At 39.9% G+C, this 15916-nt stretch overlaps 1 protein-coding gene across 2 annotated transcripts in view; it reads left to right on the top strand.

Annotated features, from left to right (window-relative positions):
- The window catches only part of LOC110500339 (collagen alpha-5(IV) chain), a 92262-nt gene that overhangs the window by 24910 nt on the left and 51436 nt on the right, over positions 1-15916 (top strand). The gene's annotated exons all lie outside the window — the stretch shown is intronic.

Below are 15916 nucleotides of genomic sequence, written 5' to 3'. Positions count from 1 at the left end.
GGCTATTCTGTGTGTGTGTGTGTGTGTGTGTGTGTGTGTGTGTGTGTGTGTGTGTGTGTGTGTGTGTGTGTGTGTGTGTGTGTGTGTGTGTGTGTGTGTGTGTGTGTGTGTGAGCACGCAGGTGCGTGCGTGTCCCACCCCAGTCTCCCTCATGGTTTCTCGTGAGCCAGGTGTTTCACCACGGTTACCATTAGTAGCTTTTCCATGTGTTCTCTTTGTCATATGACTGACTGTATAACTAACTGTCCTAAAAGACACAGTTCACACAGGACTGTGTGTGTCCGTGCGTGTGCATTCGTGTGTGTGTGTGCGTGTAAGAACTTAAACGTGTACATTTCCAACCCTGGATTGACCAATTGGATTACTAGACTAAATCCTTAAAACATCTAGTTATGAATAACATTTGACAGAGGTTTTACAGTGTTTGTGTTTTCTTAAGAGATATCCACAAGCACAGATCTAGGATCAGCTTACTCTCCATCAATCCTAACCATAACTATTATGGAAAAAGAAAAAGACACTGATCCTAGATCAGCATGTAGCTGAACTTTATTCTAGCAGCAACTTCATTCTGCTTCCATGGATATGATCTGGGAGAGATTTAGTACCTGTAACAGTCTACTGTTCTTGGCGTATTTTCAGTTCTCTCTCTTTTTATTTTTTCATTGGCTGAGAGCAGTGGTCGTTTGTCGGAATAATCTAGAGAATTCCTGGACATTTCATTGTGATTCCAGGATGGTTTAAAAATATATATATATAATAATTTTGTATTTCACCTTTATTTAACCAGGTAAGCTAGTTGAGAACAAGTTCTCATTTACAACTATGACCTGGCCAAGATAAAGCAAAGCAGTGTGACACAAACAACAACACAGAGTTACAAATGGGATAAACAAACATACAGTCAATAACACAATAGGAAAAATGTCTGTATAGAGTGTGTGCAAATGAGGTAAGATGAGGGAGGTAAGGCAATAAATAGGCCATAGTGGCAAAATAATTACAATTGAGCAATTAAACACTGGAGTGATAGATGTACAGAAGATGAATGTGAAGTAGAGATACTAGGGTGCAAAGGAGCAAAAAAAAACACATTATGCCACTGTGGTGAGGTGTGCGTGCGTACATGTGTGTGTGTTCGTGGGTGTGTTTAGTGGCAGGGGTTTCCTCCTAGTCTTTTGGTCACTTCACTTCAAACAACACCAAGTGGCACCCTATTCCCTACACAGTGCACTACTTTTGATCACGGTCCGAAGGGCTCTGGTCAAAATTAGGGTTCTATGTAGGGAATAGAGGGTGCCATTTGGGATGCCCACAGAGAATTCCCAAGGAAAATATTATGTTTGAACATCCTTGTCTTGGTAGAACCTTGTAACAGTAAATATCAAGCAGTGATGAAAGCACTGAAATCCTTCAGTTTAAATACAAAACGTGTTATACACTGGCAAGCACTGGCAAGTACTGGCAGGCACTGGCAAGTAGTGGCAAGTAGTGGCAAGCACTGGCAAGTACTGGCCGGCACTGGCAAGTACTGGCAAGCACTGGCAAGTAGTGGCAAGCACTGGCAAGTAGTGGCAAGCACTGGCAAGCACTGGCAAGTAGTGGCAAGCACTGGCAAGTACTGGCAAGCACTGGCAAGCACTGGCAAGTACTGGCAAGCACTGGCAAGTAGTAGCAAGCACTGGCAAGCACTGGCAAGTAGTGGCAAGCACTGGCAAGTACTGGCAAGAACTGGCAAGCACTGGCAAGTACTGGCAAGCACTGGCAAGTACTAGCAAAGTACTGGCAGGCACTGGCAAGTACTGGCAAGCACTGGCAAGCACTGGCAAGTACTGGCAGGCACTGGCAAGTACTGGCAGGCACTGGCAAGTACTGGCAAGCACTGGCAAGCACTGGCAAGTACTGGCAAGCACTGGCAAGTAGTGGCAAGCACTGGCAAGTAGTGGCAAGCACTGGTGCATGTGCAAGCACTCTCTCTTTTGCACACACACACCGTGAAATTCTGTTTACGGGTGGGGAAGGTAAGTCGCGGCTACTATCCCTCTGATTCTGTAGAAGAGCGGTGTCATTGTGCAGTGCATGCTGACTGTGTGTGTGTGTATGTCTGTTGTGTGTTTCGTATGTGTCTGTGTTTGTGCGTGTGTGTGTGTGTGTGTGTGTGTGTGTGTGTGTGTGTGTGTGTGTGTGTGTGTGTGTGAGTGTGCGTTTATCAGGGCAGGGCTGGGTAAAGATGTGTAATCATCAGTCAGTCTTTGATGAGTGGGGGAATTCCAGTCTGGTCTCGCTAATTCCCACTGTGCATGCCTTCCGCTCCTCTCCCCCTTCTCACCCCTCTCCACCACCTCTGTCCTTTACAATGTGCTCCAACTTCAGTCTATGTAGCCAAGTTACGCTAGCTCTATGTATAGAACGAGCATTGCTATGTACCTGGCAGTATCCTCTCGAACGCTCTGTTTGTGCATAGTTGTACATCTCCATGTCAAAGTGTTGCCAATATTTCCCTTTAGTTTCCAAGCCCTTTGGATAAGTTATTTCATGGAACATGCATGGATTCTATCTAGATTCTAACTGATGAGAAGAACGTTCTAACGTTCTAAGAATTACCTCCTGACAGGCCGAAGAACTTTCTTGAAGCTCCGTCCTGATTGGCCGAAGAACTTACGAGAAGCTCCCTCCTAATCAGGCCTAAGAACATTCTAGACGAGAGAAAGAGAGAATATGAGAGTGTAGTGGAGGGGGGGGGGGGGGGGGTAAGGTGAATTAAAAAGGGAGAAAGGGGAGGGGGACACATTGCTAGAGCTCACTGACCCCCCCTGACTGGATTACATGCCCCAGTGGTGCAGTGTGAGGGGGGGGGGGGGGGGGGGGGGGGGGGTGGCTAGAGGGCTGGGCGTGGGAGAGACAGACAGCATTGAACTGAAGCAGACCAGATACTAATCAGGGATCCAGAGCTTGTAAAAACACCCCCGATAACAGACGGACGCTTACGCACACACTCGCTCATCTAGGGAGGTGCAGAGGGTGTGTGTGTTTGCATACCCGCAGTGGCTGCCAGTTCTGCCAAGCCCTTAGATGCCCTCTGACTGCCCCCCCCCCCCTCCCCACACCCCCAGTCTCCTGATATGACCCCAAAGGGGCAGGGTAGGGGCGCAGAGAAGGCCTAACATGGACCTTTAGGCCTTGAGGTGGGCTATGAGTTTGTTTTTTGAAATCACAAACATTTGTGATCTACACGGCCAACCTTGCCCTGACCCTCTTCTCGTGTCTCTTCATGTTAATGCTGGTCCTCATTCAACCCCTCCCGTACACTTTCTCACTCTCAAATCAAATCAAAGTTTATCGGACACGTACACAGATTTGCAGATGTTATCGCAGGTGCAGCGAAATGCTTGTGTTTCCAGCTCCAACAGTGCAGCTATACCTAGCAATAAATACAAAAATATACACTTAATACACTTTTTTTTATTTTATAATACATTACATAGGATGAGGCATTACTAGAACAGTATATACATATAAACTGGGTAAAACAGTATGCAAACATTATTAAAGTGACCAGTGTTACATGACTACATTTGTAGGGCAACAGTCTCAGGTGCAGGGTTGAGTACCGGGTGATGGCCGGATAGTAACAATGACTAAAGTTCAGGGCAGGGTACTGGGCGGAGGCCGGCTAGTAACAGACTAAAGTTCAGGGCAGGGTACTGGGCGGAGGCCGGCTAGTAACAGACTAAAGTTCAGGACAGGGTACTGGGCGGAGGCCGGATAGTAACAATGACTAAAGTTCAGGGCAGGGTACTGGGCGGAGGCCGGCTAGTAACAGACTAAAGTTCAGGACAGGGTACTGGGCGGAGGCCGGCTAGTAACAGACTAAAGTTCAGGACAGGGTACTGGGCGGAGGCCGGCTAGTAACAGACTAAAGTTCAGGACAGGGTACTGGGCGGAGGCCGGCTAGTAACAGACTAAAGTTCAGGACAGGGTACTGGGCGGAGGCCGGATAGTAACAGACTAAAGTTCAGGACAGGGGACATGGGCGGACGCCGGCTAGTAACAGACTAAAGTTCAGGACAGGGTACTGGGCGGAGGCCGGCTAGTAACAGACTAAAGTTCAGGGCAGGGTACTGGGCGGAGGCCGGATAGTAACAATGACTAAAGTTCAGGGCAGGGTACTGGGCGGAGGCCGGCTAGTAACAGACTAAAGTTCAGGGCAGGGTACTGGGCGGAGGCCGGCTAGTAACAGACTAAAGTTCAGGGCAGGGTACTGGGCGGAGGCCGGCTAGTAACAGACTAAAGTTCAGGACAGGGTACTGGGCGGAGGCCGGCTTGTAACAGACTAAAGTTCAGGGCAGGGTACTGGGCGGAGGCCGGCTAGTAACAGACTAAAGTTCAGGGCAGGGTACTGGGCGGAGGCCGGCTAGTAACAGACTAAAGTTCAGGACAGGGTACTGGGCGGAGGCCGGATAGTAACAGACTAAAGTTCAGGGCAGGGTATTGGGCGGAGGCCGGCTAGTAACAGACTAAAGTTCAGGGCAGGGTACTGGGCGGAGTCTGGCTAGTAACAGACTAAAGTTCAGGGCAGGGTACTGGGCGGAGGCCGGATAGTAACAATGACTAAAGTTCAGGACAGGGTACTGGGTGGAGGCCGGCTAGTAACAGACTAAAGTTCAGGGCAGGGTACTGGGCGGAGGCCGGCTAGTAACAGACTAAAGTTCAGGGCAGGGTACTGGGTGGAGGCCGGATAGTAACAGACTAAAGTTCAGGACAGGGTACTGGGCGGAGGCCGGCTAGTAACAGACTAAAGTTCAGGGCAGGGTACTGGGTGGAGGCCGGATAGTAACAGACTAAAGTTCAGGGCAGAGTACTGGGCGGAGGCCGGCTAGTAACAGACTAAAGTTCAGGGCAGGGTACTGGGCGGAGGCCGGCTAGTAACAGACTAAAGTTCAGGGCAGGGTACTGGGCGGAGGCCGGATAGTAACAGACTAAAGTTCAGGGCAGGGTACTGGGCGGAGGCTGGCTAGTAACAGACTAAAGTTCTAAAGTTCTGAAGTTCTAATGAGTTCTAATGAAAATGTTGTAGCTTTTCGTCTTTGTGCTTCTTCTTGGCCGTCAAATATGCTGAAAAGTACATTCACTCGGAAACACCTATAGGTGTACATTGTAATATACAGATAACTTGAGTAAATGAGGGATACAAAGTATATTGAAAGCAGGTGCTTCCACACAGGTGTGGTTCCTGATTTAATTAGGCAATTAGACTCCCATCATGCTTAGAGTCACGTAAAAAAAAATGTCCAGTTGCCCATTATTTTGGTTACCATGGTAGAAGAAGAGATCTCAGTTACTTTGAAAGGTGGGTCTCAAAGGGGCATAAAGGAGTTTAAAGTGTATGTGTGTGTGTGTGTGTGTGTGTGTGTGTGTGTGTGTGTGTGTGTGTGTGTGTGTGTGTGTGTGTGTGTGTGTGTGTGTGTGTGTGTGTGTGTGTGTGTGTGTGTGTGTGTGTGTGCGTGCGTGTCACCAGATCTCAACCCAATTGAACACTTAAAGGAGATTCTGGCGCGCTGCCTGAGACAGCATTTTCCACCACCCGATTTGGGAATTTCTTGTGGAAGAAGGGTGTCAACATCCCTCCAATCGAATTCCAGACACATCAAATGTTATTTGTCACATGCACTGAGTACAACCTTGCCGTGAAATGTTTCCTTAAGAGCCCTTAACCAACGATGCAGAGTTAAAAAAAAGAAGTAAGTAAGACAAATTTGCTAAATAAACTTAAGGAAAAATAGTAACACAACAAAATAACTATAATGAGGCTATATACAAAGGGTACCGGCACCGAGTTAAGAGGTACAGGTTAGTTGAGGTAATGGAGGTAATTGAGGTACATGTAGGTAGGGGTAAAGGGACTATGCATAGATAAGACTTGTAGAATCTATGTCAAGTTGCATCGAAGTTGTTCTGATGGCTCCTCGTGGCATAACACCCTTTTAAGACACTTAATGTTGGTGTTTCCTTTATTTTGGCAGTTACCTGTACATCTTTATATCACCGTGTTTCCACGACTTTGACGGTGAGAATTTGAGGTTCTCAACTTGTCCTACAAAACATGGATCCAGGAAGTGTCACTTTCGTACCGTATAGAACTTGGCGTTTCACTTTAACGTTATTGTTACTTGATTCATAGTTTTACTATAGAACCCAGAGTGAAAGTATGTTGCCAGGGAAATTGTCGCGAACATGACTCCTCACACACGAGGAGGTCGAGAAGGTCAGATGGTATAACGTAGTAGCTACATTACAGCATTACAGCTCAGACCCGGTGTTATGAGTTCAGAACTTTCTGTGACTTCCTATCCACTTCTTCCTTTCGCTCTCCTTCTGACAACCTGATACACTTGACATTTACACCAGTGACATTCTATGACAGTCACTCAGGGGATAGTAACATACACACACACACGGCGCAGTTTCTCTAGAGATAAATCAGATCAAGCTCGAACTGTGCGATGCAGTACGGAGTTGTAGTTTCCAAAAGGCCAATATTCGACATAGTTTATGGCAGAAAACGTGGTAATTAACTACAATGACCATAATCCATTGCGTTACTTGTCCGGTCTGCGTGTTTCTTTGACGCCTGCTACGTTAGGTTAGTGTGGGGCAGACATGGAGAGAAGAGACAGGAGAATGTGAGATTAAGAGGGATAGAGAGCAGTTGCTTGGCGACGTATCTACTTGAAAATGCATGATCTAAGTTGGATTTGATTGTTGGTATTCAGCATAGTTGGTATTCAGCATAGTTGGCATTCAGCATATTTGGTATTCAGCATAGTTGGTATTCACCATAGTTGGTATTCACCATAGTTGGTATTCAGCATAGTTGGTATTCAGCATAGTTGGTATTCAGCATAGTTGGTATTCACCATAGTTGGTTTTCAGCATAGTTGGTATTCGGCATAGTTGGTATTCGGCATAGTTGGTATTCAGTCATAATAGTATGCCTTATTTAATTTACACAACAATTAAAATATGTTATTTAAAGTAAAGTAATGTGAATAAATTGTGGTTAATAAGTGATAATCAGTAATGGGCAGTCACTACCATCATGGGACTTGTTTTATTCTGTGTTGTTACTTTATTCAACCCACATAAGGCATTTAATAATTGAAACCGAAATCGAAAACCGCAATTATTTTTTAATGATGGAACTGAACCGAACCGTCCTCAAAAAGCACTAATCGCCCAGCACTAGTGACAACACACACACACACACACACACACACACACACACACACACACACACACACACACACACACACACACCGAGGGAGGGAGACGAATGGTCTGACAGACAGAGGCTGGAGGAAGACGGATAGATACAGAGGGAATGAGGGAGGAGAGGGAGGAGAGAGGCATCCTAGCTGTTGATTAAGTGTTTCCATGTGTGTTGACACAGTGCCAGGCAGGTACAGGACTGCTCTGCCCTGCATGTATGCCAGGCAGGATATTAAACAAATAGGACGCAGGGCAGGAATGTCAAGAGTTATCTAGACTGACAGAGCTGACCAGTGCCCAGAGACACTCTAGGTCCGGACCAAGGTGTCTAACTCAGACCTTAGCCAGACCCAGATGAAGGTAAGTGGTAACCCAGAAAAGAGTACCAAAACAAGCTTAAACTAGGGAGAGGGGTTCCCTGATGGTAGAGGTTAGGTCTCAAGACTTACAGTACTGTTGAGATAAAGGATCTGCTATGTCTGTAAAGGTCTTCCCCTCTTTTCCTATTGTCTACGGCTCACTGGCTACCCAGGCTAGAGATGTAAGGCCTACTCTTATTTAGAATGTGTACAGAGAGAGAGATGAATGGTAGGCCCAGGCTTCTACAAGGGACATTGTATTTGTCACGTGCGCCGAATACAGCAACTGTAGACTTTACCGCGAAATGCTCACATACAAGCACTTTCCCAACAATACAGTTCAAAGTTATGAAAATGTCCAAGTAGATAAAAAATGTAATAGTAATACAATATAATAACACAATGAAATAACAATAACAAGGCTATATACAGTACTGAGTCAGTGTACTGGGGTACGAGCTAGTTGGGGTGATTGATTGAAGTAATATGTACAGTACATGTAGGTTTGGTTAGGTGATTGATTGAAGTACTATGTACATGTAGGTTTGGTCAGGTGATTGATTGAAGTAATATGTACAGTACATGTAGGTTTGGTTAGGTGATTGATTGAAGTAATATGTACAGTACATGTAGGTTTGGTTAGATGATTGATTGAAGTAATATGTACAGTACATGTAGGTTTGGTTAGGTGATTGATTGAAGTAATATGTACATGTAGGTTTGGTTAGGTGATTGATTGAAGTAATATGTACATGTAGGTTTGGTTAGGTGATTGATTGAAGTACTATGTACATGTAGGTTTGGTTAGGTGATTGATTGAAGTACTATGTACATGTAGGTTTGGTTAGGTGATTGATTGAAGTAATATGTACATGTAGGTTTGGTTAGGTGATTGATTGAAGTAATATGTACATGTAGGTTTGGTTAGGTGATTGATTGAAGTAATATGTACATGTAGGTTTGGTTAGGTGATTGATTGAAGTAATATGTACATGTAGGTTTGGTCAGGTGATTGATTGAAGTAATATGTACAGTACATGTAGGTTTGGTTAGGTGATTGATTGAAGTAATATGTACATGTAGGTTTGGTTAGGTGATTGATTGAAGTAATATGTACATGTAGGTTTGGTTAGGTGATTGATTGATGTAATATGTACATGTAGGTTTGGTTAGGTGATTGATTGAAGTAATATGTACAGTACATGTAGGTTTGGTTAGATGATTGATTGAAGTAATATGTACAGTACATGTAGGTTTGGTTAGATTATTGATTGATGTAATATGTACAGTACATGTAGGTTTGGTTAGATGATTGATTGAAGTAATATGTACATGTAGGTTTGGTTAGGTGATTGATTGAAGTAATATGTACATGTAGGTTTGGTTAGGTGATTGATTGAAGTAATATGTACATGTAGGTTTGGTTAGGTGATTGATTGAAGTAATATGTACAGTACATGTAGGTTTGGTCAGGTGATTGATTGAAGTAATATGTACATGTAGGTTTGGTTAGATGATTGATTGAAGTAATATGTACATGTAGGTTTGGTTAGATGATTGATTGAAGTAATATGTACATGTAGGTTTGGTTAGGTGATTGATTGAAGTAATATGTACATGTAGGTTTGGTTAGGTGATTGATTGAAGTAATATGTACATGTAGGTTTGGTTAGGTGATTGATTGATGTAATATGTACAGTACATGTAGGTTTGGTTAGATGATTGATTGAAGTAATATGTACATGTAGGTTTGGTTAGGTGATTGATTGAAGTAATATGTACATGTAGGTTTGGTTAGGTGATTGATTGAAGTAATATGTACAGTACATGTAGGTTTGGTTAGATGATTGATTGAAGTAATATGTACATGTAGGTTTGGTTAGGTGATTGATTGAAGTAATATGTACATGTAGGTTTGGTTAGGTGATTGATTGAAGTAATATGTACATGTAGGTTTGGTTAGATGATTGATTGAAGTACTATGTACATGTAGGTTTGGTCAGGTGATTGATTGAAGTAATATGTACATGTAGGTTTGGTCAGGTGATTGATTGAAGTAATATGTACATGTAGGTTTGGTCAGGTGATTGATTGAAGTAATATGTACAGTACATGTAGGTTTGGTCAGGTTATTGATTGAAGTAATATGTACATGTAGGTTTGGTTAGGTGATTGATTGAAGTAATATGTACATGTAGGTTTGGTTAGATGATTGATTGATGTAATATGTACAGTACATGTAGGTTTGGTCAGGTGATTGATTGAAGTAATATGTACATGTAGGTTTGGTTAGGTGATTGATTGATGTAATATGTACATGTAGGTTTGGTTAGATGATTGATTGAAGTAATATGTACATGTAGGTTTGGTCAGGTGATTGATTGAAGTAATATGTACATGTAGGTTTGGTTAGATGATTGATTGAAGTAATATGTACAGTACATGTAGGTTTGGTTAGGTGATTGATTGAAGTAATATGTACATGTAGGTTTGGTTAGATGATTGATTGAAGTAATATGTACATGTAGGTTTGGTTAGATGATTGATTGAAGTAATATGTACATGTAGGTTTGGTTAGGTGATTGATTGAAGTAATATGTACAGTACATGTAGGTTTGGTTAGATGATTGATTGAAGTAATATGTACAGTACATGTAGGTTTGGTTAGATGATTGATTGAAGTAATATGTACAGTACATGTAGGTTTGGTTAGGTGATTGATTGAAGTAATATGTACATGTAGGTTTGGTTAGGTGATTGATTGAAGTAATATGTACATGTAGGTTTGGTTAGGTGATTGATTGAAGTAATATGTACATGTAGGTTTGGTTAGGTGATTGATTGAAGTAATATGTTACAGTACATGTAGGTTTGGTCAGGTGATTGATTGAAGTAATATGTACATGTAGGTTTGGTTAGATGATTGATTGAAGTAATATGTACATGTAGGTTTGGTTAGATGATTGATTGAAGTAATATGTACATGTAGGTTTGGTTAGGTGATTGATTGAAGTAATATGTACATGTAGGTTTGGTCAGGTGATTGATTGAAGTAATATGTACATGTAGGTTTGGTTAGATGATTGATTGAAGTACTATGTACATGTAGGTTTGGTTAGGTGATTGATTGAAGTAATATGTACATGTAGGTTTGGTTAGATGATTGATTGAAGTAATATGTACATGTAGGTTTGGTTAGGTGATTGATTGAAGTAATATGTACATGTAGGTTTGGTTAGGTGATTGATTGATGTAATATGTACAGTACATGTAGGTTTGGTTAGATGATTGATTGAAGTAATATGTACAGTACATGTAGGTTTGGTCAGGTGATTGATTGAAGTAATATGTACATGTAGGTTTGGTTAGGTGATTGATTGAAGTAATATGTACAGTACATGTAGGTTTGGTCAGGTGATTGATTGAAGTAATATGTACATGTAGGTTTGGTCAGGTGATTGATTGAAGTAATATGTACATGTAGGTTTGGTCAGGTGATTGATTGAAGTAATATGTACAGTACATGTAGGTTTGGTCAGGTGATTGATTGAAGTAATATGTACATGTAGGTTTGGTTAGGTGATTGATTGAAGTAATATGTACAGTACATGTAGGTTTGGTTAGATGATTGATTGAAGTAATATGTACAGTACATGTAGGTTTGGTTAGGTGATTGATTGAAGTAATATGTACATGTAGGTTTGGTTAGGTGATTGATTGAAGTAATATGTACATGTAGGTTTGGTTAGATGATTGATTGATGTAATATGTACAGTACATGTAGGTTTGGTCAGGTGATTGATTGAAGTAATATGTACATGTAGGTTTGGTTAGATGATTGATTGATGTAATATGTACATGTAGGTTTGGTTAGATGATTGATTGAAGTAATATGTACATGTAGGTTTGGTCAGGTGATTGATTGAAGTAATATGTACATGTAGGTTTGGTTAGATGATTGATTGAAGTAATATGTACAGTACATGTAGGTTTGGTTAGGTGATTGATTGAAGTAATATGTACATGTAGGTTTGGTTAGATGATTGATTGAAGTAATATGTACATGTAGGTTTGGTTAGATGATTGATTGAAGTAATATGTACATGTAGGTTTGGTTAGGTGATTGATTGAAGTAATATGTACAGTACATGTAGGTTTGGTCAGGTGATTGATTGAAGTAATATGTACATGTAGGTTTGGTCAGGTGATTGATTGAAGTACTATGTACATGTAGGTTTGGTTAGGTGATTGATTGAAGTAATATGTACATGTAGGTTTGGTTAGGTGATTGATTGAAGTAATATGTACAGTACATGTAGGTTTGGTCAGGTGATTGATTGAAGTAATATGTACATGTAGGTTTGGTTAGATGATTGATTGAAGTAATATGTACATGTAGGTTTGGTTAGATGATTGATTGAAGTAATATGTACATGTAGGTTTGGTTAGGTGATTGATTGAAGTAATATGTACAGTACATGTAGGTTTGGTTAGGTGATTGATTGAAGTAATATGTACATGTAGGTTTGGTTAGGTGATTGATTGAAGTAATATGTACATGTAGGTTTGGTCAGGTGATTGATTGAAGTACTATGTACATGTAGGTTTGGTTAGGTGATTGATTGAAGTAATATGTACATGTAGGTTTGGTTAGGTGATTGATTGAAGTAATATGTACATGTAGGTTTGGTTAGGTGATTGATTGAAGTAATATGTACAGTACATGTAGGTTTGGTCAGGTGATTGATTGAAGTAATATGTACATGTAGGTTTGGTTAGATGATTGATTGAAGTACTATGTACATGTAGGTTTGGTCAGGTGATTGATTGAAGTAATATGTACATGTAGGTTTGGTCAGGTGATTGATTGAAGTAATATGTACAGTACATGTAGGTTTGGTTAGATGATTGATTGAAGTAATATGTACATGTAGGTTTGGTTAGGTGATTGATTGATGCAATATGTACAGTACATGTAGGTTTGGTTAGGTGATTGATTGAAGTAATATGTACATGTAGGTTTGGTTAGATGATTGATTGAAGTACTATGTACATGTAGGTTTGGTCAGGTGATTGATTGAAGTAATATGTACAGTACATGTAGGTTTGGTCAGGTGATTGATTGAAGTAATATGTACATGTAGGTTTGGTTAGGTGATTGATTGAAGTAATATGTACATGTAGGTTTGGTTAGATGATTGATTGATGTAATATGTACAGTACATGTAGGTTTGGTCAGGTGATTGATTGAAGTAATATGTACATGTAGGTTTGGTTAGGTGATTGATTGATGTAATATGTACATGTAGGTTTGGTTAGATGATTGATTGAAGTACTATGTACATGTAGGTTTGGTTAGGTGATTGATTGAAGTAATATGTACATGTAGGTTTGGTTAGGTGATTGATTGATGCAATATGTACAGTACATGTAGGTTTGGTTAGGTGATTGATTGAAGTAATATGTACATGTAGGTTTGGTCAGGTGATTGATTGAAGTAATATGTACAGTACATGTAGGTTTGGTCAGGTGATTGATTGAAGTAATATGTACATGTAGGTTTGGTTAGATGATTGATTGAAGTAATATGTACATGTAGGTTTGGTTAGGTGATTGATTGAAGTAATATGTACAGTACATGTAGGTTTGGTTAGGTGATTGATTGAAGTAATATGTACATGTAGGTTTGGTTAGGTGATTGATTGAAGTAATATGTACATGTAGGTTTGGTTAGGTGATTGATTGAAGTAATATGTACAGTACATGTACGTTTGGTCAGGTGATTGATTGAAGTAATATGTACATGTAGGTTTGGTCAGGTGATTGATTGAAGTACTATGTACATGTAGGTTTGGTTAGGTGATTGATTGAAGTAATATGTACATGTAGGTTTGGTTAGGTGATTGATTGAAGTAATATGTACATGTAGGTTTGGTTAGATGATTGATTGAAGTAATATGTACAGTACATGTAGGTTTGGTTAGGTGATTGATTGAAGTACTATGTACATGTAGGTTTGGTTAGGTGATTGATTGATGTAATATGTACAGTACATGTAGGTTTGGTTAGATGATTGATTGAAGTAATATGTACATGTAGGTTTGGTTAGGTGATTGATTGAAGTAATATGTACTTGTAGGTTTGGTTAGATGATTGATTGAAGTACTATGTACATGTAGGTTTGGTTAGGTGATTGATTGATGTAATATGTACATGTAGGTTTGGTTAGGTGATTGATTGAAGTACCATGTACATGTAGGTTTGGTTAGGTGATTGATTGATGCAATATGTACAGTACATGTAGGTTTGGTTAGGTGATTGATTGAAGTAATATGTACATGTAGGTTTGGTTAGATGATTGATTGAAGTACTATGTACATGTAGGTTTGGTTAGGTGATTGATTGATGTAATATGTACATGTAGGTTTGGTCAGGTGATTGATTGAAGTAATATGTACATGTAGGTTTGGTTAGGTGATTGATTGAAGTACTATGTACATGTAGGTTTGGTTAGGTGATTGATTGATGTAATATGTACAGTACATGTAGGTTTGGTCAGGTGATTGATTGAAGTACTATGTACATGTAGGTTTGGTTAGGTGATTGATTGAAGTACTATGTACATGTAGGTTTGGTTAGGTGATTGATTGAAGTAATATGTACAGTACATGTAGGTTTGGTTAGATGATTGATTGAAGTAATATGTACATGTAGGTTTGGTTAGGTGATTGATTGAAGTAATATGTACTTGTAGGTTTGGTTAGATGATTGATTGAAGTACTATGTACATGTAGGTTTGGTTAGGTGATTGATTGATGTAATATGTACATGTAGGTTTGGTTAGGTGATTGATTGAAGTACCATGTACATGTAGGTTTGGTTAGGTGATTGATTGATGCAATATGTACAGTACATGTAGGTTTGGTTAGGTGATTGATTGAAGTAATATGTACATGTAGGTTTGGTTAGATGATTGATTGAAGTACTATGTACATGTAGGTTTGGTTAGGTGATTGATTGATGTAATATGTACATGTAGGTTTGGTCAGGTGATTGATTGAAGTAATATGTACATGTAGGTTTGGTTAGGTGATTGATTGAAGTACTATGTACATGTAGGTTTGGTTAGGTGATTGATTGATGTAATATGTACAGTACATGTAGGTTTGGTCAGGTGATTGATTGAAGTACTATGTACATGTAGGTTTGGTTAGGTGATTGATTGAAGTACTATGTACATGTAGGTTTGGTTAGATGATTGATTGAAGTAATATGTACAGTACATGTAGGTTTGGTTAGATGATTGATTGAAGTAATATGTACATGTAGGTTTGGTTAGGTGATTGATTGAAGTAATATGTACAGTACATGTAGGTTTGGTTAGATGATTGATTGAAGTAATATGTACAGTACATGTAGGTTTGGTTAGGTGATTGATTGAAGTAATATGTACAGTACATGTAGGTTTGGTTAGATGATTGATTGAAGTAATATGTACATGTAGGTTTGGTTAGGTGATTGATTGAAGTAATATGTACAGTACATGTAGGTTTGGTTAGATGATTGATTGAAGTAATATGTACATGTAGGTTTGGTTAGGTGATTGATTGAAGTAATATGTACAGTACATGTAGGTTTGGTTAGATGATTGATTGAAGTAATATGTACAGTACATGTAGGTTTGGTCAGGTGATTGATTGAAGTAATATGTACATGTAGGTTTGGTTAGGTGATTGATTGAAGTAATATGTACAGTACATGTAGGTTTGGTTAGATGATTGATTGAAGTAATATGTACATGTAGGTTTGGTCAGGTGATTGATTGAAGTAATATGTACATGTAGGTTTGGTTAGATGATTGATTGAAGTAGTCTATCTGTCAGGCCTTGTGACATTTTGGGGGTGACAATCCATTCTGATATTTTATTGACATAATATTAGCATATGTTTTGTCCTAATTTAAATGCATTACGCTACAGCATTTCAAATGACCATTATATTTGTTATTTTAAAATAAATGTTCCTTGTATTTCATTTTGAGGTGTCTTTTTGTTTCATGTGTGGATCCACCTGTCGTTGGTAGGTCCTCTGTGAGCATTTCTGGTTTCAGATTTTTTTTACCTAAAAAATGTTTTACTCTGTAATGTTCGTACTAGTCCAGACAGATGCCGCATTCAAAACAGACGGAAATCTCTGACTGTGTTTAAGACAACTGTGAACTAAATTACTTACTCACGTTGGCCACGGAGAGCGAGAGCACACGGTCCTCGTAGACGTCGGGGGCTCAC

The sequence above is a fragment of the Oncorhynchus mykiss genome, chromosome 21, assembly GCF_013265735.2.
Source record: "Oncorhynchus mykiss isolate Arlee chromosome 21, USDA_OmykA_1.1, whole genome shotgun sequence".
In the NCBI taxonomy this organism is placed as follows: Eukaryota; Metazoa; Chordata; class Actinopteri; order Salmoniformes; family Salmonidae; genus Oncorhynchus; species Oncorhynchus mykiss.
The sequence above is the reverse complement of the archived record's forward strand: the minus strand, read 5'-3'. Positions and strand labels throughout refer to the sequence as shown.